Source organism: Canis lupus, chromosome 20 (genome assembly GCF_011100685.1).
Source record: "Canis lupus familiaris isolate Mischka breed German Shepherd chromosome 20, alternate assembly UU_Cfam_GSD_1.0, whole genome shotgun sequence".
Classification (NCBI taxonomy): Eukaryota; Metazoa; Chordata; class Mammalia; order Carnivora; family Canidae; genus Canis; species Canis lupus.
In genome coordinates, this window is record NC_049241.1 from 12,399,567 (window position 1) to 12,423,876 (window position 24,310).

The 24,310-nt window shown below is 42.3% G+C and overlaps 1 long non-coding RNA gene across 12 annotated transcripts in view; it reads right to left on the reverse strand.

The window, feature by feature from the left end:
- LOC102151640 overlaps nt 1-24,310 on the reverse strand; it is a 379,776-nt gene that overhangs the window by 333,829 nt on the left and 21,637 nt on the right. For all 12 annotated transcript variants that reach the window (XR_005374662.1, XR_005374654.1, XR_005374653.1 and 9 more), the window contains 2 exons: nt 16,650-16,714; nt 14,806-14,980 (listed from right to left, as the gene is read on the reverse strand). This is a non-coding gene — a long non-coding RNA (uncharacterized LOC102151640). The remainder of the gene's footprint in view (nt 1-14,805; nt 14,981-16,649; nt 16,715-24,310) is intronic.

The following is a 24,310-nucleotide window of genomic DNA, read 5'->3' on the forward strand; positions in this document are numbered from 1 at the left end:
ACCCGGGATTGAGTTCCACGTCAGGCCCCCTGCATGGAGCCTGCTTCTCCCTCTGCCTGTGTCTCTGCCTCTTTCTCTCTGTGTCTCTCATGAATAAATAAATAAATATTTTTTTAAAAGTTCAAAATGACTTAAACAACTCAAATTTCCTATCACAAATATACAAAGTTGTGAAAAGGTGATTAATCTCTAGGTAGTGTCTACACATCAATTTAGTGCTGCTCATCTCACTTGTCAGCCCAAGGCATTTTTGGTGGGTTGAAAAGCCCAGTGCCCTGGCTACTCTGCAAATGCCTCCTAACTAAACTCTTTAGGTCCAGATTTCTTGGCACAATGTGGCCTTCAGCAGAGCTGAGGCATCCTGAGAAAAAGCTATTCCTTGGAAGCAGCATGAATGTAATCAACAGCATTCCATTTTCCGTTCTAAGAGTCCTCTCTCAACAAGTCCCCATTTCTGTAATGAACTGCCTAATCTTGGACATTTTCCCCATGGAGAAGTGATTAAGTCTATCACCATTATTGTAGGGGCGTCTTAGTCCCATTAAAATGACCTCATTGCCGTTGTTGATTCACAGACCACTGCAATTATTTGCTGAGTCTTTGTGGGTTGAAAAGGCCAATTGAGATCACTTTACCTTCCTTTCCTATGCATGAGTTAACTTAGGAAGGTTCTGGAGAAGTATAGGAGTCACAGTTTAGTTCTCTTAGCACTGATACTGGATTGCGTGGGGCTGGGGTGGCGGGGGGGGGGGGGGGGGGAGAGTTACACAGAAATTTTAGCACCAACTTTAGTTTTAATGAGACAACTGTTTGAACTCAACTCCTCCAGCTCAGCAAATCAGCTACGGATGGCACAGAAGTGTCATTTTTTTTTCCACAATGTAGATATTCAAGGTGACATTGAGATGGCTCCTGTATTTTTTAACTAGGTAATTAAAACAAAAAAATGATTATTTGCAAGTGTAGGGGCATGTCTGATTAAGTACCAGAGTTGAGAATTACCATCAATTCACTGATGCTGGACCAGCCCATATTGGAGAGCCATATGGATGACATTACTAAAAGAGGCACTAATATACAGTTTAATTTTAGATAAAATTGTCTCCTGGTTTTATTAAAAAGGAGGGGGTGTTTAATGATCTAATTATTTGGAAATAGGTCAGTTAATTTAATTGTACCATACAGAAAGGAGGGTTCAAGGGAAGACGACATGATTAATAAGCTCCTACCAGGCAGAGAAGGCAGCAGAGTGTCCAAGCCATGTGAGTTATGCTTCCTTGACAGCTTTGGATTATTAAGAAAACAATTGCCAAGACATAAACTAATATTCAGAAGCAGTTGCCAGATAATATGTTGTCTTTCCAATGGTTAGAGTATCTCATGAAAAGCCCTCTTGACAGAGCTACTCTCTTCTAGGGCTGATTTACAGAGCATCATTCCCAGGAAAAAGCAGTTAAGTTTAATTTATAGTGACCCAGGGCTAACCAAGGAAGTGGAGTCAGCAGATAGCTGGCATGAGAGTGAAAGATGAGTTTAGCTACGCATGTAAATCTTTCTCTATTTTATTAACTACCGGACATCAAAGACAACCAGCTTTCCAGCTACTTATTAGTACTTTGCCCCTCCATCAAAATGACATTAGCCATCCAAATCTTAAATGATACAATGTATCCTGTCCTTGCTGAAAGGGATTTGAAACATCATCTAGTCCAACTCTTTGGGTTTCCAAGTGGGAAAAGTGATGTCAAAATGATTAAGTGGCCACCTGAGATCAAACCAGGTAGTATGTGGCTGAGTAGTGCTATAACTCTGGATCAGGTCCCTACCTTTGGCTTAGGGCTCTTTCCACCACTTCCTCCATCAAAGAGCTCTGGATTTTTTTAAGACTATTACTAACCATACCAGACTGGATAAACTGTAACATCTATTTAGCCAGATCTCCAGCCAGGCCTTTTGGGTCAATTTAGGTACATTCAGAAGCTTGGTTAATAATACTCAGATCACCAGGTTACGGGTACACTGAAGAAGTAACTTACTAAGCAAAGTCCATATGAAATAAACATCCAGTGATCTTTTTCTCATCACAGCAATAAGATATGAAGCTACCAAGGGAGAGTCTGGCCATCCTGCAGGAGCAAATAAGTAGTTTCAGGCTTCACCTGTTCGAGAACAGAGACAGGGCCCAAGTGATCTCCAAATACCTCCCTTGGTTCTAAGATTCCTATAAATTCAATTTATATATTTCAAGGTTGAATCTGTCTAGCTCTTCACCGGTTACAAAGCGTGTTCATTTATATAAACTCATTATCTTCTAATAACTCTTAGAGGTGAGAAAGGCAGGAATAATAGGTTTTGAACAACCCTGGAAGAGAGCAAAGCATAAAGGTAAAGAATAACAAGACAAGAAATCTGCATACAAGCCTCAGCCCTGCTCCTCGATACCAGTGACCTGATGAACTTCTCTGAGCCTTGGTTTCTTCATTAGTAAAATAACTATCACTGTATCCAAGATGTGATCAGCAAGTCTTTTTAAGAAAGTAGTCCAAGTCCCCTGAACCCTATTCCAGATGGTTTCTATCTCACCACTCTGCCTCTCTATTGTCTTTCCCCACCTGCCCCTGGCATTAACCAGGTCTTTCATTTTCTGTATTCAGATGCTTTGACAGGCCTTAAGGGCCTCCCCCTCCAGAGCTAGTCAGTTCCTAGAAATAATGAACAACTCACCCAAAGATACACATTTCAAAGACAAACCAATCCAGAGCCCATACTCTCCCCACCAGCTCTTTCATAGGACTCTCCAGACCACTAGCCACTTTCCCTAAATGGCCCAGGGCCAGGCACCAGAAGACTATGGACAGCCCCTATGCCCCCCAGAGCCCACTGAAACTGTTCAAATCAGCCAATCCTCCATTTTCCCGCCCTGCCTTTCCCATTCCTTCCCTCAGAAACCATGATAAAGACTCTCACCACAGTCTCATCCTTTCCCTCTGCCCCTGACTGACTCTGATACTTCCTTCTGTGCTCCTCTCCTCTTGGGAGCTGCCAATGACTATTCCTTCAATGACAATCATCTCGTCTTTTGGCCTCATTATACCTGAACTTTCTGATAATACACTGTACTTTGAGGTACCCCCACTGCATTTTAGCCACCCTACCACCAGCACAAAAGGTTGCGTTGTAGATAATCAGTAAGCGACTGTCATAGTCAATTTTATGTATCAACCTGGGACACAGTGCCCAGGTATTTGGTCAAATATTATTCTGGATGTTTCTGTTCAAGGGTGAGGGTATTTTGGGGTGAGATTAACATTTAAATCTTAGAGTTAAAGCAGTTTGCTCTCCACAATGTGGAGGGCTCTTCCCATTAGTTAAAGCCCTAAAAGAAGACTGACCTTCCCAGGGAAGAAGACTGCCATCAAATCACCATTAGATTCAATCCACAACTTTTCCCTAGATCTTCAGCCTGCTGGACTACCCTGCAGATACTGAAATTATGGGCCTCTATAATCACATGAACCAATTCCTTAACATAAAAAATTATGCATATATACCCTTTTGATTCTGTTTCTCTGGAGAACCCTAATCTAGTAATAGTGAGATTAAATGGACAAAAACACACCTTCTATGAAAAGACTGCTCATAGCAGCCCTCTGTAATAGGCAAAAAGAAGCCAATGGTTACTCACCAGGGTTTGGATATATGATGGTCCACTCATCAGATGCAATACCAGACAGTGGAAAAAATAAACTGGAACTACACTCAACATAGACAAGTCTGCAAGCATATCATTGAGCAAGGCAAAAACCAATCTGTGGTGCCAGAGGCAGGACACAATTACCCTAGCCAGAGGAACTGGAGGAGGTGGGCACTTTTGGAGTGCTTCCCACAATGTTCTGTTTCTTGACCTGGCTTTTGGTTACCATATGAACCAATTAGTGAAAAATGCATTAGTCTGTATATTGATGATCTGTGCCCTTTCCTGCCTATACACAACCTTTACAAAAGGATACAAAGATAGAAAAAAATAATTTTTGAAATAATTCATTATTCTAATCTGCAGCTCCCCTCAAGAGAGAGCCAACGTTCATATGTTGGAAACTCAGCAACATAGAAGGGAAATGTTAAGCTTGCAATTATCTTACATAACTGAATGTGTTATATGTTCCCTACACTGAATTTTGGAAAGCATGCTATGGCATCTGTGTCTTATCACTTGAAACACTGAGAAAGATCAGGCTTTTGAGCCTTGGAATCACCCAGCAGATATATCAAGTGCTCTTTTACTTCCACAGGACACAAAGTCCCACAGAGAACTTGACAAAATAACCCTCCCAGCATCTAGGTTTTTTCAGAATATGGAATTTCCCAATGTAATTATCTCAAGTTTCCCTGGGCAAGTTGAATAAATTAGACATGCAATCTGTACTGCATACTTCAAGAACTGTGAGTTATTCCCTGAACTGGAAAAAAATAAAATTAAAAGCCAAGCAATCTAGAAAACCATTTTATTGCCCAGACAATGACAGGAAATGTGCTTGAATGTGAGGCTTGTAGGCAGGGGGAGTGGTTCACCTTTCCTCTTTTTTAGTAGTTATGAGAGGTGGTTTCCCTCAGGGAATGTTGTTGGTTTGAAAATGTGGCTTCAGCTATCACCTGGGAAAGGAGCAATGTGGGCAGAGGAGATCTATGTGGGCCAGAAGGTCTTCAGGCCCTTGTGTCTGTAGCTCATGGGTTATGGCCTTCTCTACTGGTCAGGGCCCTGCAAATACAGTCTGCACTGCTTAGGCTGCACCCTTGCCCTGCCCCATTCCACTCTGTCCAGCCTCTCCCAGCTGCCCTGCCACACTGCCCTGTTCACCATAGCACTCTTCACTTCTGACAGTTACAGCAAGGCTCCAGGCATCCAGACAGGCACACTTTTTAGATATATGGTGCTTTATCCGGAAAGCTAAAACATGACAAACTCCTTCTCACAGCCTCCAGACCTGGTTCTCCTTCCAAAGGCTTTCCCTCACCCTCCCTACACAGGGTCTGTCCATGCCAGACACCCCGCCGTCCTCAGTACATGCCTTTCCCAGGGTACTAGCCATGATACATCACAACCCATGGGTACCTGTCTACCTGTTTGGCTGGATTCTGAGCACCTTGAGGGTTGAGAATGTCACTTTCAGTTCTGAATCCCCAGCAACCTCTCTCTGGTCCTGTCCATCAAGGTGTGTGTCTCTCTCTGAGCGTCCTCCCCAAACTCCATCCCCATGTGTGTGTGTCCTCTTCCCTTTCCTATCCCCCTCCTGCTCAGTCTCTCCCCCGCTTCCCCTCCCGCTCTGCCTCCCTCCCTCTCTTCCTCCCTCCTATCCTTCTAATCCTACCTCTCTCTCCCTACCCTCCACCCTGCCCTCTCTCCCTCTCATGCTCCTCCTGCTATCTCTATCCACATAACCACTCCCTCTCTTCCTCTCTCCATCCCCTCCACACTCTTTCATATTCCTCTCCATCTGTCAGCACTGGTCTCTCAGAATTAACCCTCCCATGTCAAGGGGCTTAACCATGTGGTCATTCTTATAGCTCCATGACCAGAGAGAAAAGAGAGTCTCCTTTGGTCCTGAATTCAGTAGAAAAAGTCCTGGGGAAGAATTCTGATTTGTTTAGCTGGGGCTCCAGGCCTTTCCTTCAGACCAGTTACTGCAGCTGGAGATGGGACATCTCACACCCTGAGTTGGGAGAAAAGGGAAGAAAGGAGAAAGGTGCTGAATCAAAATAGCATATATTTAGTATTTTAAATATGCTTATTAAATATCTGAATGAAGAAAGGAGTAAATGAAAGAATAGGGATTAGACAGCTGGATGCTTAATGATAATTTCTTAAGGCAACTTGAGAACTTCTCTCCACTAAAACAGATGTTCAGTTTTTAGGGTATAGATCCTTTACCTCTTTGATTAGGTTTATTCCTAGGTATCTTATGCTTTTGGGTGCAATTGTAAATGGGATTGACTCCTTAATTTCTCTTTCTTCAGTCTCATTGTTAGTGTATAGAAATGCCACTGATTTCTGGGCATTGATTTTGTATCCTGCCACACTGCCGAATTGCTGTATGAGTTCTAGCAATCTTGGGGTGGAGTCCTTTGGGTTTTCTATGTACAGTATCATGTCATCTTTGAAGAGGGAGAGTTTGGCTTCTTCTTTGCCAATTTGAATGTCTTTTATTTCTTTTTGTTGCCTGATTGCTGAGGCTAGGACTTCCAGTACTATGTTGAATAGCAGTGGTGAGAATGGACATCCCTGTCGTGTTCCTGATCTTAGGGAAAGGCTCTCAGTTTTTCCCCATTGAGAATGATATTTGCTGTGGGCTTTGCATAGATAGCTTTTAAGATATTGAGATTTGTTCCCTCTATCCCTACACTTTGAAGAGTTTTAATCAGGAATGGATGTTGTATTTTGTCAAATGCTTTCTCTGCATCTATTGAGAGGGTCATATGGTTCTTGTTTTTTCTCTTGTTGATGTGATCTATCACGTTGAATGTTTTACAAGTGTTGAACCAACCTTGCATCCCAGGGATAAATCCCACTTGGTCATGGTGAATAATCCTCTTAATGTATTGTTGGATCCTACTGGCTAGTATCTGGTAAGAATTTTTGCATCCATGTTCATCAGGGATATTGTTCTATAATTCTCCATTTTGGTGGGGTCTTGGTCTGGTTTTGGAATCAAGGTAATGCTGGCCTCATACAACAAGTTTGGAAATATCCCATCCCTTTCTATCCTTCAAAACAGCTTTAGTAGAATAGGTATTATTTCTTCTTTAAACATTTGATGGAATTCCCTGGGAAGCCATCTGGCCCTGGACTTTTGTGTCTTGGGAGGTTTTTGATGACTGCTTCAATTTCCTTGCTATTGGCCTGTTCAGGTTTTGTATTTCTTCCTGTTCCAGTTTTGGTAATGTGTGGTTTTCCAGAAAAGCATCCATTTCTTCTAGATTGCCTAATTTGTTGGTATATACCTGTTCATAATACACTTTTAAAATCATTTGTATTTCCTTGGTATTGTGATCTCTCCTCTTTCTTTCATGATTTTATTAATTTGAGGGTGTTCTCTTTTCTTTTTAATAAGGCTGGCTAAGGGTTTATCTATCTTATTAATTCTTTCAAAGAACCAACTCCTGGTTTTGTTGATCTGTTCTAAAGTTCTTCTAGTCTCTATTTCATTGAGTTCTGCTCGAATCTTTATTATCTATCTTCTTCTGCTTGGTGTAGGCTTTGCTTCCTGTTCTTTCTCCAATTCTTTAGGTGAGGTTAGCTTGTGTATTTGAGGTTTTTTCCAATTTTTTGAAGGAGGCTTGTATTTTGATGTACTTCCATTTTAGTACTGCTTTTGCTGTATCCCAAAGATTTTGAACGGTTGTATCTTCATTTACATTAGTTTCCATGAATCTTTTTAATTCTTCTCTAATTTCCTGGTTGACCCATTCATCTTTTAGTAGGATGCTCTTTAATCTTCATGTGTTTGAGTTTCTTCCAAATTTCTTCTTGTGATTAAGTTGTAGTTTCAAAGCATTGTGGTCTGAAAATATGCAGAGGACAATCCCAATATTTTGGTATCAATTGAGACCTGGTTTGTGACCCAGTATATGCTCTATTCTGGAGAAGTTCCATGTGCACTTGAGAAGAACGTGTATTCAGTTGCATTTGGATGGAAAGTTCTGTATAAATCTGTGAAATCTATTTGATCCAGTGTATCATTTAAGGCCCTTGTTTCTTTGGTGATGTTCTGCTTAGAATATCAGTTATTTGCTGAAAGTGCCATGTTGAAGTCTCCTACTATTAGTGTATTATTATCTAAGTATCTCTTTACTTTGCTTATTAATTGATTGATATACTTGGTAGCTTCCTCATTAGGGGCATAAATATTCATGATTGTTAGGTCTTCTTGTTGGATAGACCCTTTAACTATGATATAGTGTTCCTCTTCATCTCTTACTACAGTCTTTGGTATAAGCTTTCATTTATCTGATAAGAGGACTGCTACCCCTGCTTTCTTTTGAGGACCATTTGAATGGTAAATTGTTTCTACCCCTTCATTTTCAGGCTGTAGGTGTCCTTAGGTCTAAAATTAGTCTCTTGTAGACAGCATATAAATGGGTCTTGCTTTTTTTATCCATTCCAATAACCTGCATCTTTTGATGGGATCATTTAGCCCATTCACGTTCAGAGTTACTATTGAAAGATATGAATTTAGTGTCACCATATTACCTATTCAGTACCTGTTTTGTGGATTGTTTCTTTGGGCTCCCTCTTCCTTTTACAGGGTCCCCCTTAATATTTCTTGGCAGAGCTGGTTTGGTGGTCACATATTCTTTCAGTTTCTGGAAGCTCTTTATCTCTCCTTCTCTTCTGAATGAGAGATTTGCTGGATAAAGTATTCTTGGCTGCATGTTCTTCTCATTTAGTACCCTGAATATATCCTGCCAGCCCTGTCTGGCCTGCCAGGTCTCTGTGGAGAGGTCTGCTGCTAATCTGATATTTTTTACCCCATATAAGTTAAGAATCTCTTGTCTCACACTGCTTTAAGAACTTTCTCTTTAGCTTTGAAATTTGCAAGTTTCACTATTAAATGTTGAGGTGTTGTACGGTTTTTATTGTTTTTTTGGGGGGGGACCTCTCTATGTCCTGGATCTGAATGCCTGTGTCCTTCTCCAGATTTGGCAAGTTCTCAGCTATGATTTGTTCAAACATACTTTGTGGCCCTTTCTCTCTCTCTCAGCCTCTTCTGGAATCCCAATTAGACATATATGCTTCCTTCTCAAGCTATCATTTATTTCCCTAAACCGTTCCTCATGGGCTCTTAATTTTCTCTTTTTTCCTCAGCTTCCTTCTTTACCATCAACTTGTCTTCTATGTCACTCACTCTCTCTTCCACCTCATTAACCCTAGCAGTTAGAGCATCCAGTTTGGACTGCATCTCATTTAATCTATTTTTAATTTTGGCCTGATTAGATCTCAATTCTGCAGTAACAAAGTCTCTAGGGTCCTTTATGCTTTTTTCCAGAGCCACCAGTAGCTTTGTAATTGTGCTTCTGACATTGCATTTAAATCCAAATTCTGTAACTCTGTGGCAGAGAGTATTGTTTCCTGTTCTTTCATTGCTAATTCTTCCTTCTAGTCATTTTGTCCAGGGCAGAGTGGCTGTATGAGTGGGCTGAGTCAAAAACATCAACCATAATCTAAGTACAATACACTCTAGATGATTCTGAAGAGGTCAAAGACTGGAAAATAAAAGAAAAAGAACAGAACAAAATAAAACAAAAGGACCATTAAAGTGAAAAACAAAATTTAAAACAAAGTAGTAGGGCACCCCGGGTGGCTCAGCGGTTTAGAGCCACCTTTGGCCCAGGGCATAATCCTAGAGAACTGGGATTGAGTCCCACATCAGGCTTCCTGCGTGGAGCCTGCTTCTCCCTCTGCCTGTGTCTCTGCCTCTCTCTGTGTGTCTCTCATGAATTAAAAAATAAACTTTAAAAAAAATAAAAAAACAAAGTAGTAAAAATAAAAATCCAAAAACCAAAAACAAAGAAGAAAAAAGAAAAATAAAAGTAAAGAAAAGAGAAAAAAAAGGGGAATGGTGGTGGTGAGGAAGTGGTAGTGGAGGGAGAATATAGTCTACCTGAGTGGTCCTAGAGGGTGATCTTCTTGGTTCTGAGTGTATTTTGTTCTGTATGTTAGGAGCTGCTCCATCCCAAATTTATATAAACCATCAATACTTATATAAATCCCCAACACTGGGATCCCTGGGTGGCGCAGCGGTTTAGCGCCTGCCTTTGGCCCAGGGCGAGATCCTGGAGACCCGGGATCGAATCCCACGTCGGGCTCCCTGCATGGAGCCTGCTTCTCCCTCTGCCTGTGTCTCTGCCCCTCTCTCTCTCTCTCTCTCTCTCTCTCTCTCTCTGTGTGACTATCATAAATAAATAAAAATTTTAAAAAAAGAATTTTAAAAAAATAAATAAATAAATCCCCAACACTGACCACAAAAACATAAACAAGATAAAAGAGGGGGGCAAAATGAGAAGAGAGAGAGAACATAATCTCAGAATGAAGCAACACGTATTCCACTTGGTTCTGGGTGTATGTTAGCCATGTTTTAGAAGATAGTAACTTCCACCATTGTAAAACAAAACGAGGCAGAAAAAAAACAAATACCCATGTCTCATATATCTACGAAAATTAAATCGAATATGTTGAAAGGAATCCAAAGTGAAGAATATATCTAAGACAGTAATTGTAGAAATATGAAAGTCAGAAAGGAAAAAACTTAAAAATGAAGAGTTGGTTAAATATTGTAGTTAAGGTGGGAAAAGAGAAAAAACATTGGAAATTTTTAGTCTGATATAAAAACGAGTCATAATGGAAAAAGAAAAAAGAAAGAAAGAAAAAGGACCCTCTAGTTCTATATACTAATTTCCTTCAGTCCTAGAGCTTTCCAGCACTGCTTGCTTGTTCAGTAAACTTGCTCTTCCCTTGTTCTTCCAGCTGGTCTTCTGGGGGAAGTGTCTGCTATGCTGATTCTCAGGTGTCTGTGCCTGGGTGGAAATGTCCCACCCCTCACTTGGTGCCGGGCTCCAAGTGAGCTGTTTATCCTGTGAGGCCTCTTTTCCCTGGCAGCCCCACCTCTCCCAGGCACATGGTGAAACAAGAGGAAAAACAACAATGGCAGCGGCCAGATTTCCAGCTCTAGAGTTGAGCTCCCCAAGAGTAACTAACCTCAGTCTCCCAGTCCACACTGGTCTAGATGCCCCCCACCCCTGGGGGCAAGAGGGAGTGTGCTGATCTGCACAGCTTGCGGGGTGCCAAGCAGGAGACTTCTTGTTGTCCTGTGCCCTCCCCACTTCCACCTGTCCCAGGGGGAATGCAGGATCACCAGCTTTGTCCACTTGGGCACCCTGGGATCTGGGGCCCTGTGCTGCTGGACCCATGCCCCTGGGGACTGCCTCTCCTGGAGGGAACAGGGTACAGCCACCTCCATCCATTGCCAGCCTCTAGGGTAAAGGCAGTTCCGGAGTTAGCCCACCTAACCGACTGGGTCCTCCCAAATGCCCCAAGGCATGCGGCACTCCAGCCCTTTACCGGTATCAGACCACAGTTTGCAGTGAGTTCCCCTCCCCCCCGGGCGCCCCTCCTCTTATAGTGACACCGGGAATCTTGAGGCTTCACTGGCTCTCCTCTATTCTGCCCAATTTCCCTGCTGAGCACTTTTCCATCAGGGAAAACTCCAGCACAGATTTTTAAAGTTCCCGTTTCTCCAGGGCTCGGCTTTCCTGTCCCGGAGGCTCTTGCCCCTCCACTTTAGCTCTGCTAGTCTTGGTTCCCCTCCCCCACTTTATTCTTTTTCCTTTTTTTCCACCTTCCTACCATGTTAGAAGGGAAAACTTTCTTCTCTGTAGCATTCCAGCTGTTTTCTCTTTAAATCTCAGGTTGAATTGATAGATGTTCGGGATGTTTTGAAAGTTATCTAGGTTAAGTTTGTGGGGCCAGGTGAGTTGAGGACCCCTACTCTTCCACCATCTTGCCCCTCCCTCCCACCTGTAGCTCTTTCTGCTGGTTCTTTCTTGGACTGGTTTTCGTAAGAAATCCTGTGTCTGACCTATGGGGCCTCTGAATGAAAGAATCAGCCCAGGATTCCACCTGCCAACATGGTCAAACTAAAACAGGCTGAAGCTCAAAACAAGAATCTCCCTTCTGCTGTCTTCCTAATGTCATGTCTGACCCAAGCTCAGGAGGCAGATGAAAGTGAGGACAAGATCATTAGGAACCAAATCTGTACAAATAGGGATGCTTACAAATAAAAAAATCAACACAATGACCTCTTTCTGGGCATTGCATCATTTCTGACATGGCCCCTTTGGAAACAGCCTCTCATGATACAGCAGGCATCAGAAGGACCACATGAAACCGAATAAAACATCAGTGCTGGACAACTATGGTTCATCATGCATTTTTAAAACCCCAGTCTGCAAAGAACAGAGAATTGGCTCTGATCAACCAGACACACATACAGCCTTGTTTTAGCTGGATGAAACTTTCATCTTTCAACTCACCTCAGGGCTTTCATATTTAAAAACCAGGCAGGAGTGCAACTAAAACTGCAATGTATGTTCAAATACCAGTTCTTTAAAAAATTTTTAAATAAAAATAAAAGATTTATTTATGAGAGAGAGAGGGAACAAGCAGGAGAGGGAGAGAGAGAAACTCCAGCAGACCTCATGCTGAGCACAGAGCATGATGCGGGGCTTGATCTCATGACCCCTAGGTCACAACCTGAGCTGTAAATAAGAGTCAAATGCTTAACCGATGATACCACCTAGATACCCTGACACCAGTTCTTTCTAATGCGCCTATTCAGCACGTATCTTGGATGTGTCAGAGTCACTGCCACCCCTTCTCTCAGTTTCCACATTTATACCACTAGAACAATATGCTCACCATAGGTCTGCAGAGACTTAGGACAAATTAAAAAACAAACAACAATGCCATAAAGTACTTTGTGCTCCTCAGCTAAAACACAGTCAGTAGATTCATGGTGTCGGGCAAGTGAGCTAGGGTTGTTAAGCATTATTTTTTTCTTATCTCTAGAATAATATCTCCTTCTTCTCATGGTGACTCTGATGACCAAACCTAAAATAATGTAGGGAGTGGGGGGGTGAACCACCTGAACCAAGGCAGTGCTTGGCCTTTGGTCAGTATTTCAAATATGTTAGTTTAAACCTAAAGAGAGAGAGATCCCGAACTTCCATTTCATTGTTGTATTTCAACACAAATGCACACACTCAACACTCTAAGAGGCAGAGATCCACAAGGTACAAAGCTAGACCTTCAATCGGGACCCTGCCCCTGAGACTCCACCCCCATACCAACCCTACATTTATTAAAAACAAAACACAGATAGCAGGAACCCCATTAGTCAAGGAGAAGGGAGGACACCAAGACAGAGGATGGTACAGAGAGAAGAAGTAACAGAAAATGACAACCAAGACAACTGAAATAAAATTTTCTATTAAAAAGGGAAAGCAAGCAAAGGATATAGGAAGAAAGAAGAAGGGTTATGGGGACAGAATTCTCTGTGAGCTAGTCCAGGTGCTCTGCACAGTACACAGTAAGATGGGATTACCCCTTCAAGGATCTTATTAGGGGAAATGCCCTGTGGCAGAACACAGAGGGAGTCGCCACAAGGAATGCAGGTCTGCCCCTGGAGTGAAGGGAAAGGAAGGTAGGTCAGGGGACTGGTTCCCAGCCCACCCTGCCATCTAATGGAAGCTCGTTAAGGTCAGGATCAGCTGCACAGAAGTGGGGGAGGTTTGCCTCCAGTGCTCATTGCAACACTTCCACAAGTCAGCATTTTCCTTAATAGGGCAGACAGCTGAGCTTCTCACTCCAACTTGGTGACACATGAGCCTGTCTTATAGCACAGGTCAAACAATGAACAAAATGACAGGCAATAGGGCACCTGGGTGGCTCAGTGGTTGAACATCTGTCTTTGGCTCAGGTCGTGATCCCAGGATCAAGTCCCACATCTGGCTCCCCACAGGGAGCCTGCTCCTCCCTCTGCCTATGTCTCTGTCTCTGTGTCTCTCTCATTAATAAACAAACAAAATCTTTAAAAAAAATAGCAGGCAATAGAACACACCACACTAGGACTTAGAAAGCTTATTAAGTGAAGGGAAGAACTTATGGCTCTTGTTCCAAACAGAATAGTCAGGGGAGACTCAGTGATGTGAGACTCAGTGAGTCTCAGGGTTGGGGGAAGAGACAAAAAAAAAAAAAAAAAAAAAACACATCAGAATATACTCTCGTCTTGATTTGGGTTCTCTAGAAGCAGAACATGAGACAAGGATTTGGTTGGCAAGTATTTTATTTAGAAGATGAAGCAGGGAGGCAGGAGTGAGGGGGTGAGGAGATGGAGGCAGGCAAAGACGCTAATGTAAGATGTGCTACTGAGGTAGCTTCAGGCAATGGGAGCTCAGGTCACCCCAGGACCAGAGAAATGCAGTGCACCTTACAGATATGGCCCAAAGGACCACAGTCTACAGCATTTATCCACGGACTGGCATAGAGCTATCCATTGGGAAGCTGCTCCCCTAATTTTCCAAATAGGAATGTTCCCTATATTGGAGAAAGCCTCAGGCAGAGAGCCAACTCTTAGGGTAAGACATTGCCAGTGGCAACCAAGTCTGAGTGTGCATGAAACTGCCCATCACAGCTACAGCAAATACCAGAGCTGGGCCCAGAGCTGAGGTAGCATAGCCATTTGGTATAGCTCCAAGGACAAATGGTATATGAAGGGACTGTTAACCTTGCATCTTGTTTCACCTTTATGCAACACTCTCCATTACCTTCGGTCCCAATCCCTGCTATGCTGTGGCATGTAACACTTTACCCACCACAGCCATCAGGGCATTCACTCAATAATGGAGGAATCTTAGATTCAGCCCTGTGGCCCAGTAGACCAGAACTCAGGGTAGGGGTGAAGGAAATGGGGCAACACCAGGCCATTCTTTCTAAAAAAATTTTCTAGAGAGAGCATGCAGCAGTAGGGTGGGGCAGAGGGAATGGGAGAGAGAGAATCTCAAGCAGGCTCCATAACCAGGGTGGAGCCTGCCTGACACAGGGCTCAATCTCATGACCCTGAGATCATGACCCGAGGCAAAATCAAGAGCCAACTCTTAACCAATTGAGCTATCCGAGCACCCCAACACCAGGCCATTCCATCTTGAAACCAACCCCCCTCTGCGTAACTCCCACCCAGAATGAAAACATACCTTGCAGGAGGGTGGATGCACAAGGACTTGGCACTTGAGGTAGGATAGGTATCTGAGTTCTGGCTCATATCACAGCGACCTCTTTGCCACTGCAGGTAACAAACTTGTAACCAAGCGGTTTGGAACACCAGCAGACAAAACTACTTCTCAGACCCCAAGCTTTGCTCCTGCCACACTGCAAGGAGATTTCAGACTGGTGAGAAGCTACCACCTTCACCTGTTGCAATTAACTAAACATTTAAGTCCGGTGGTATTCCGACTGTGGTGTTTATCAGGACCTGGAGCGCTAAGAAATCCCACAGAGAACTCTGCTGGTTGAAGTGGAAAGGGCCTCAGAGTCTTGACCATTCCCCCCAGGAGATTCTGATCCACACCAAAGCTTAATAACCACTAATGTAATAATCCTGGATCAGAGAGTCTCACATTTTACAGTGCATATGATTCACCTGGGGACTTTGTTCAATTACAGATTGGCAGAGCAGGCCTGCTGTGGGGGCATGAGCATCTGCATTTCTGATGGCTCCCAGGCAATCCCTACACAGCTGGTCCACAGGCCACTTTGAAGAGCCAAGGCCTTCAAGGCCTTACAATGGCTTCACAGAGAATCTGTAGAATAGTTTTCCTGGGTACTGTTTTCCCAGTCCCTTGGTTCCCCTACAGTGCATGTGGCTCCCAGTGACTTTTTGGGTGCAGATAAGGAAAAAAGTTTTTGCTATGCTACTGCCCTTTTTTGAAATTTAATAACATATTTTATTTAACCCAGTATATCCAAAATATTATGTTGACATTTAATCAACACAAATGTTATTAATGAGGTATTTGATATTCTTTTCTTTCTAGTGCTAAGTCTTAGAAATCCAGCATGCATTTTATACTTCCAGCCTATCCCATTCCAAATAATAACCACATGTGGCTACTGGCCCCTACACTGGATGACCCACTGCCCTCTTACTCTCTGACTTACTTCACAGTCTGGAAGTTCTTATTCTGTCAACTGATGTCCTTCTTTTCAAATACTGGGCACTCCTAGTGTTCAAGCCAAAATGGCATTAGAAACAGCACACTTATCCAGAGAAAGAAAAGGTGCCCAGGCATCCCTGAACAATTTTTTTTTTTTTTTGCCTCTAGTTTTTCAGTGGCCTCCTGGAGGGTCTGGGGTGACCCACCATCCTAGGTGGCCTTGGGCTGTCCCAGGTTTAGCACTGAAAGGTCTATATCCCAGGAAATGCTTCAATCCCAGGCAAACAAAGAGAGTTGGTCACCCTTGCAAGTCTATTTCTGTACGGATCACTTACTGCCCCTACTAGGGACTCTTTTCCATGAGTTCCAGAGCTTCCCAGGTTCAGCCCAGGATGGGAAATGTGTTCAAGTTCCCTTGAACACATAAATATCTGCACACAGGAATTGTAGCACAGTCAGGGCCCCTCCAGGCCTATAAGGCCCCCAAAAGTTATATAGCTTCTCTCTACTCCCATCTGCTATAGTTCTGATATTGATTCTAAGCCCCAGCTTATTTCACTAGGTTTCATGGGCATTTTAAGAATGTGAAAGCATTTTGAAAACTGTCAGGTATTAAGTAAATGTGTCTATTATGAATACTAACTAAGCAAGTATTAGATGCCAAGTCCTAGGTTAATGCCTTTATGTTCATTATAGGACTTAATTCTCACAACAATCCTATGAGGCAACCCAGACATTATTTGGAATGGGATAGGATGGAGGTGTAAAATGTATGCTGGATTTCTAAGACCCAGCATTAGGAAGAAAAGAATGTAAAAAAAGCCTGTTGTTGTCTTTATTTTAAAGATGAGGCAATGAAAGCTCCAAGAGGTTACATAACTTACCTATGGTCACAAGCCTTATTCAGTCTCAGATGTATAGTTTGAACATAGGACTCTGATTCCAAAGTCTAGAAAAACAACAAAGCAAAATAGGAAGACTGAGAATGGAAAGATACATTGATGACAAGACTAATCTCCATACTGCAGGAAAAACACTCTAGATATAAGAGTATATATTACTAACTTTAAATGGATTTGAAGCTTGTGAGGCCTATTCTTCCCTCTACCCCCAGCTCTGAGTAGGAGCACCTGCTGTTCCCTATGCCTGGAATACTCCAGGCCCTAATCTTCAGGTGAAGGGAGCTCCCCTGGATGGAGATCATCATTCTGTCCCATTCCTCTGCTTTATTTTGGTGTAATACTCATCAGAGATCTGCTGTTAACCTTATGTCTGTATTAATGAAGTTTGTGTGTTATAAGAACAAGGTCCCAAAACAAACAAACAAAAAAAGGACATCACCATGTCCTGGAGGCCTAAAACAGGCCCTCAAACTTTTGTTGATTATTAAACAAACATAGTACCTGAAAAATTGTGGAATAAACTGACAACAGGGAGGGAAAAAAAAAAAAACTTCTATGTGATTTTTTTAAAGAGGCCTGCAATCAACACAGAAAATCACCCGTGGTGCAACAGCTTATTTTCTTAGGATTGATATATCCCCATTTGCAAACTGACCAAACCACAAGAACTATATTGAAATCATCCCTTGTGGGAATGAGTTCACTCTCTGATTACAGACTAGAGCCAATTGATTTCAATTACCAAAAGTGTCACCACAAGAGACAAAGGCCTTGGCTCTGTAGAAGTCAAAACCCAAGTCAGCCAAACCAGAAACACCTTCATGGATCTGGTTGTGTTTTGAATCATTTCCATAGAAACGGGAAGCATTCCCAACAGAGGCTTCCTAACTTCCAGTAATTATCTTAAGGTCTGATTAGCATTTTAAATGTCACCTGTATAAATTAAAACTGTTTACAGCTCACAATGGCATTATTTTGTGATTCATGATTCTGCAGCAGTAGCCAAAACTCACTTTTTGGAAAATCCCATTCTGAATGTTACCTGCTAGATTGGGCCTGGTTAACTATCCAGCTTCCCTTTTCATTCTTCAATGTGGTAATCTCCCAAGAACAATTTGAGTATTGGGGTTATCAAACTTGTCAGGCAGGCTACTTGAAAAGAATTCTTCAGGTTATATAAGTTATTCAACACAATTTCCTGCTGGCTTACAGAAAACAAATGACGATTTCTGCGTGTAGTTCTAGATCAGTCAAGCACCACTCATTATCATCTATCTTGTGGGCGTGTAGTTAACTTTCCCAGAGATTAGGGGATGGGACAATGAGTCTTTGAGGTCACTTCTAGTCCTGTTCATTTTTTACAAAAATGGTACTTTAAAATAGCTCCCTTTTATGCATACTTCATGCCACCAGCATATCACACTGATTTTACTTAGTTTTGTACCACAGTTATAGAGTATAGAGGCATTTTCTGCTCCTCTGGCCAGAGGCAGCTGGGGAGAGAGAAACACTTGGGCTGCAAAGTCAGTTGGAGAGGGATTCCAAGCTTTCCTCCACCACTTAATGCTCTTGGACCTTAAAGTCCCTTAGTCTCCATTTGCCTCAGCTGTCTCACGTCCAGCTCCACAAAGGGAGCAAAACAGAGTATGGCTTAACACTCAGACCAACATGGGAGAAAGCTGGATGGAAGCCCCTAATGCCCTCCCAGGCACCGTAGTGATCTCTCCAAACTTCCACTTCCCTGCTTTTAATCCTTTAAAGCAGAAGTTAGCAAACTTTCTCTGTAAAGGGCTAGATAGTAAATATTTTGGGGTTTGTGGGCCATACATTCTCTGTCTCAGCCACTCAGCTATGCCCGAGTTAGCACAAATGAAGCCACAGACAATATGGAAGGAAAAGGGAGGCTATGTCCAGTAAGACGGATCACCTTTCTAGCCCCATCTACCAATCTGCCCTGCCTCCACCATGCTTCAGCCACACTCTTTCTGTTTCTGGAACAATTCAAGCTCTTGCCTTGAGGCTTCGCACTCGCTATTCCCTTTTGGGGGCAGCCAGTTCTGCTCCCAAATTGGCATATGCCTGATATCTCTCAGTTTATCATCAGTTCAGAGAAGTTTCCATAACCACCAATTGGTCAGCGGGTCTTTAACAGTTGTCCCCGCTTTATTTTCTCATGGTGCTCACCAGGCTCTGATAAATGACATAGAGGAAGCAGATCCCACAATAATAGTTATGCATACAGACCACTGAACCTTTCTCAATATTATGTGTAAAGTTTAACAAACTTGTTATCTTATCCATTTCTTTGTTTCTCTAAGTCTTATCTTTAATTGTGGTAAAATCACATAACATAAAATTCATCTTACCCACTGTTAAGTTTACACTCAAGTGGCATTAAGTACATTCACATCATTGTGTGACCATTACCACCATCCATCTCCAGAACTCTGTTCATCTTGCAAAACTGAAACTCTGTCCCATTAAACAACTCTCCTGCCTCTGTCTTCCCAGGTCCTGACAACATCTTATCAAGTTTTAACATTAAACCTTACTGGGCAAAATTTAATTAAGGAAATATCAATGTCTCCTGAACAATTTTACTACCAAATTTCTACCCCTGAGTCCCTTCAACGTGGAGGTTCTGGGACTACCACTGAGATCTGATACTTCCTTACCTGCTTTTTGTCTGTTCCTGTCTCTCTCCCTCACTACAGGATAAGCTCCATAAGAACAGAAACATCATCTTTTCCCTCACTGGGTGACAAACAACTAGCACAAGCTAATACTGAACAACAAATGTTAGTGAAATGAGTAAAGAAAGATGGGAATGATCATGATTGGGTTAGACCTTGAGCTGGGCTCTCCAGAGGCTTTGGATGTGTAAATAAGACAGGACTTCAGCTAGAGGGTAACAGTAGAAAACATAAGCTCCTGGAGGCCTGGGTAGTATCTAAATTGTATCAGCAGAGGCAGGTACCAGCAGGTGGAGGAGGAAAGAAAGGAGAGAAAGTGGGAAGAAGCAGGTAGGAATGTAGAAAGAAAGGAAAATCAGAATGTACTGGAATCTCTGCCCAGAGTATGCATTTGAGGGTCATGGAAAGAGAGGACTAAGGAAGTAGGGAGTGTGGTTGTTAAAGACCTAGGAAGCATGGTCCTTGACCAGGGAAAGTCACGATGCTAGCTGGTGAATAAGGAAAATGTCACTTGCAGCTTTGGCAATATCAAGGTGAAGAGGTGTGTCCAGGTGTCACATTTCTCATAAAAACTTCATTTTCTGAACTATAGCAACAACTGGAGGCAAATGTTGACATTTCCATGGCAAGAGTCTCATCGTAATGAATCTTCTCAAAAAGTAGAGGGAGAAAAATGGTACATCTGTGACAATGTACCGACTGATCTTTCCCACCAAAAAGAAAGAGAAAAAAACCTGTCCCATGGAGCCCGCATCTCCTTGATACACCTCTGATCTTGGTTCTGGCTTTTAGACCTAATGTCCCTGTGATCCTGGGCTTTGATCAGATAGATGAGATGCTAATCAACAGTGTGTAGGCTGGGAGGCTGTGTATTTCCTTACCCAGGAATGATCATTCACAAAGGATGTGACTCACCAACGAGCTCTGATCGTGATTTTGTGCATCAGGCCTCCAGGAACCCTGACTCATGCACATGCCATAAAGAGATTGTTTTAAAGTGGTTGAAGGCTCACAGCAAATTTATACAAACAGAAGTGAGTTAAGTGTGGGATTTACTGATGTAAATCTCTACTCAATGATTCAGATAGTGTCCTCTCATAATTAGTCCTATGTGTAATATCTACCTGGAGGTATTGTTCCTGTTGGGCTTAATAAGCCTTGGCTGAAAAATTATTCTGTGTAACTGATCCTATTAGGGAGTTGAGTCGGATAACTATACATCTAAGCTCCAAGTTCTTGAATTTCAATCCAGTAGGGGAAATTAGCTCAATTGAGCCAAGAGTTGTTACAAGGATGGTGTTGGAAGGAAAGTTAAAAACCAGCTAGTCCCACCTATGTATTTTGCAGTCTGGGAAACTGATTGGCTAAGGTTAAGGTTCAGGAAACTGACACACAGCTTCATGATCTGACCCACAAGCATGGGTCTTTATACCCTTTATATACTGCCAGTGAGCTGCATGCTAGAGAAGGAAAGATTAGATGAAACTAAGACCTCTACCTTCCTTAAAGAACTTAAGCTTCCTTAAAAAAGCTTAAAGAACTTTGAAAGAAACCAGCCTTAACACAGAAATGAGTGATGTTAAGTGGCAGGTGGAAAAGTTCAAGAAGTGGGCAGGAGTAGTCAAGGAGGACCTCCTGGAGGAGAAGATGCTTGGTCTGGGCCTCAAAGGAAGGGGAGGATTTGAGAGGAAGGAGTGATGCATGACTGCAGAAAGTTAAGAACTGCAAGTGCAAAGTCTGACACAGGCAGGGCAAGAGCAGACAGAGAGCCTATAGCACACTCACCTGCAGAAGAGCATGATCACATAAGGTCACCAAAAGTCACAGCTTTGACCCATCCTGCACCTCTTGTGCTGGTAAATGTTTAACAGCCAGCTTTTGAATAAGAAGGAGACCTGATTTACAGCCTCTGCTAATTGCCATGGCGTAAACACTCTCTCCACAGATGATTACAAAGATGGATGACTTTAACAAAAGGCTCACAAATTTTCTGAAATTTTAACTATTGGATCTTGCAAGAGGCTCCAGCACAGTTCTGCCTGGGACCTCTGTTTACATGGATTCCTCTCTCCTCATGTTCTTTTTAATAGCTGCCCCTTACTGAGAACTTACAGATCAGAGTCTATGCTAACACTTGACATGCATTAGCTTCTTAATTGTTTACAAGAATCTCATGGGGTAGTTAATTTTTAATAATTACTATTGCTGTTTTGCAAAAGGAAAAGTGATACTTAAAGATATTTTAAAGCCAAACGCTTATCACTCTAAAACTCATACTCTCAGCTTTTTTAAATTTTTTTTTTTTATGATAGTCACAGAGAGAGAGAGAGAGAGAGGCAGAGACACAGGCAGAGGGAGAAGCAGGCTCCATACAAGGAGCCCGACGTGGGATTCGATCCCGGGTCTCCAGGATCGCGCCCTGGGCCAAAGGCAGGGGCTAAACCGCTGTGCCACCCAGGGATCCCATACTCTCAGCTTTTTTTTTTTTTTTTTTTAATTTTTATTTTTATTTATGATAGTCACAGAGAGAGAGAGACAGGCGCAGAGACACAGGCAGAGGGAGATGCAGGCTCCATGCACCGGGAGCCCGACGTGGGATTCGATCCCGGGTCTCCAGGATCGCGCCCTGGGCCAAAGGCAGGCGCCAAACCGCTGCGCCACCCAGGGATCCCACTCTCAGCTTTTATACTATACTCCTCCTTCTCTTCTGACCACTACTAATACTATTGTTCATAGTGTTATTGCTCTTCTATTACTGATCTTAACCCTCAGAACTCTTCTGACCCAATGCTGAAAAAACCACCCAGAGAAATGACTTGCCAGCGGATCCACTGTCTATCTTCAAATATGAAAATTAATGAGGGTAGCTGTCTACCTTTCTAAGTATATTTTATTGATTAGATTTTGAAATCTTTATATTTCAATAAACAGGTTGAGGAAGTGAAGCTATGCCTTATGAGAAAATGCCAATATATGAGTAGATGAAATGGAAAAGAAACTTTGGCTTCTGACCTTTAAGTTTTAGATCTCACAGTGTTTTTAGGAACAAGTTAGTAGAAATGCATGACTACTGAATTTTGTCCTCTTAACAATCCAAGTTATTCTACGACAATGTCTTCAGTGAGGTTCCCTGGAAAAAGAGCCTGAGAGGAGGATTCTTTTAGGAAGGAAAAAAAAAAAACTAAAGGAAGTGAGAGAGACAGAAGAGGCAAAGTGAAGATGTGGTTTCAGCTGGAGTCTAGCCCCAGCCTGATCCTGTATGAAGTTCTGGAATACAAATGGTATCATAGCCCTGCCCCTCCTCAAGACAGGAATAAAAGACTTCTATATCATACCATTGGCTGTGGGAACCATAACCTCCCAGCCATTTCCCACTGAGGTTCTGACTGTTGGCCTGTGTTTTAGAGAAAAACACATCCATGAGTCTTAAGCCAACACTCGTAACAGGTAAGGGAGGTGGGGGTAAATTGGGCACAGGGGGACATTTCTTTGGAGATTGTGGATGGCCTAAGTGGAAAGATCACTGAAAGTTCCCCATTTAAAAGTGGTGTGTCAATGGCAAGTCGGCTTTGTAAAGCTGCAATGTTAAGTCGATTTAACCTGCTTGCCAAAGAAGCTAAAAAAGAAGATTTACTTGAGGCTAGTACATACCATGCAGCAAAGTGTATGTCTGGATCCTATCAAGAAGCTAAAACTTTGTTGAAATCCTACTTGCAGCAGCATGGCTATGGCTCCTGGATTGTGAAATCTCTATAGAACAATTTAGTATGTGATTTAGGCAATCCATTGTCATATTAAAAATCTTTTATTTTTTGGTGTCTTTGACTAGTAAAAAAAAAAAAAAAAAAAAAAAAAAGGATCAAAGATCCATTGGTTAAGAAACCAGAAACTAAACTCAAACAAGAGACAACTTTTCTAGCATTTAAGAGAACAGAGGTCAAGACGTCCACGGCTTGAGGTGAGGTAAATGAGAGCACACAGAGCATCAGACAGGTAACAAACTAAACTCCTAATCTAGCCCAATTTGCTTTTGTTCAATCAGTCAATCACAGAAATTTGTCAGCAAGGTTGGATGCATGGGAAATCTTGCATCCTGGGTTAAGATTTCACATCAGCCATAGACTCAAATGTTTTTAGTAAAATACAGAATTTCTTGGTAGGGACTGAAATTGTCTTTGTCTTCATATGTCTAAAGATCTTCTAGGGCAAGGACAGAGTTTTATTCACTGTGGGTCCCTGGAAACTAATAGTTAGCATATAGTAGATGCTAAATAAATATACTGATAAGTCAAATGCTTAAAAATCCCTTATATATATGGTGACTAACTCAGTTTCCCTAGAATTGTTCAATTTTAAAACTAAAAGTCATGCATCCTGGACACGTGCCTCAGTGACAGGCAAACCAAGACAACTAGTCACCCTACCCTGAGTCCTCTCTGCTTCTGCATTATGGCTGCATTCAAATCAATTAATCCCTTCATCTTTCCTACATGTCTCCCCAAAGGGAAACTTTTAAAAGTCTTTGTGTAATAAACCCATAGGAATATCTTCAAAATGACTAATAAATGTTTCTACTGCAATTTGAATCATTTCTACTTTTCTTGACTCTAAAAGAAATACGACAACCACCCTCAAGCCCTTTCATAGGAAACAGTAACCTGTAGTCCTTCTGTCCTTCCTTTTCACCTTCCTTGTCACTGCCGAGAGTAGCCAGTGTCCGTGGGTGGGTCTCTGAAGGACCCCAAAGCCTTCCTTCAAGCTTAAAAAAAGGCTGACTACCACTATGGTTCCAAAAACTTTTCTTCTACATCCCCTCTATCAAAATGTATCTGTCCTGTGTCACACTCTCCTGCCCAGATAGTAATGATTTGATCCTCAGAATAACATAATGGTTTGACCTAGTTAGGACAGCAGAAAGGTAAACACTGGGGCAGCTTTTCTACTAACAGG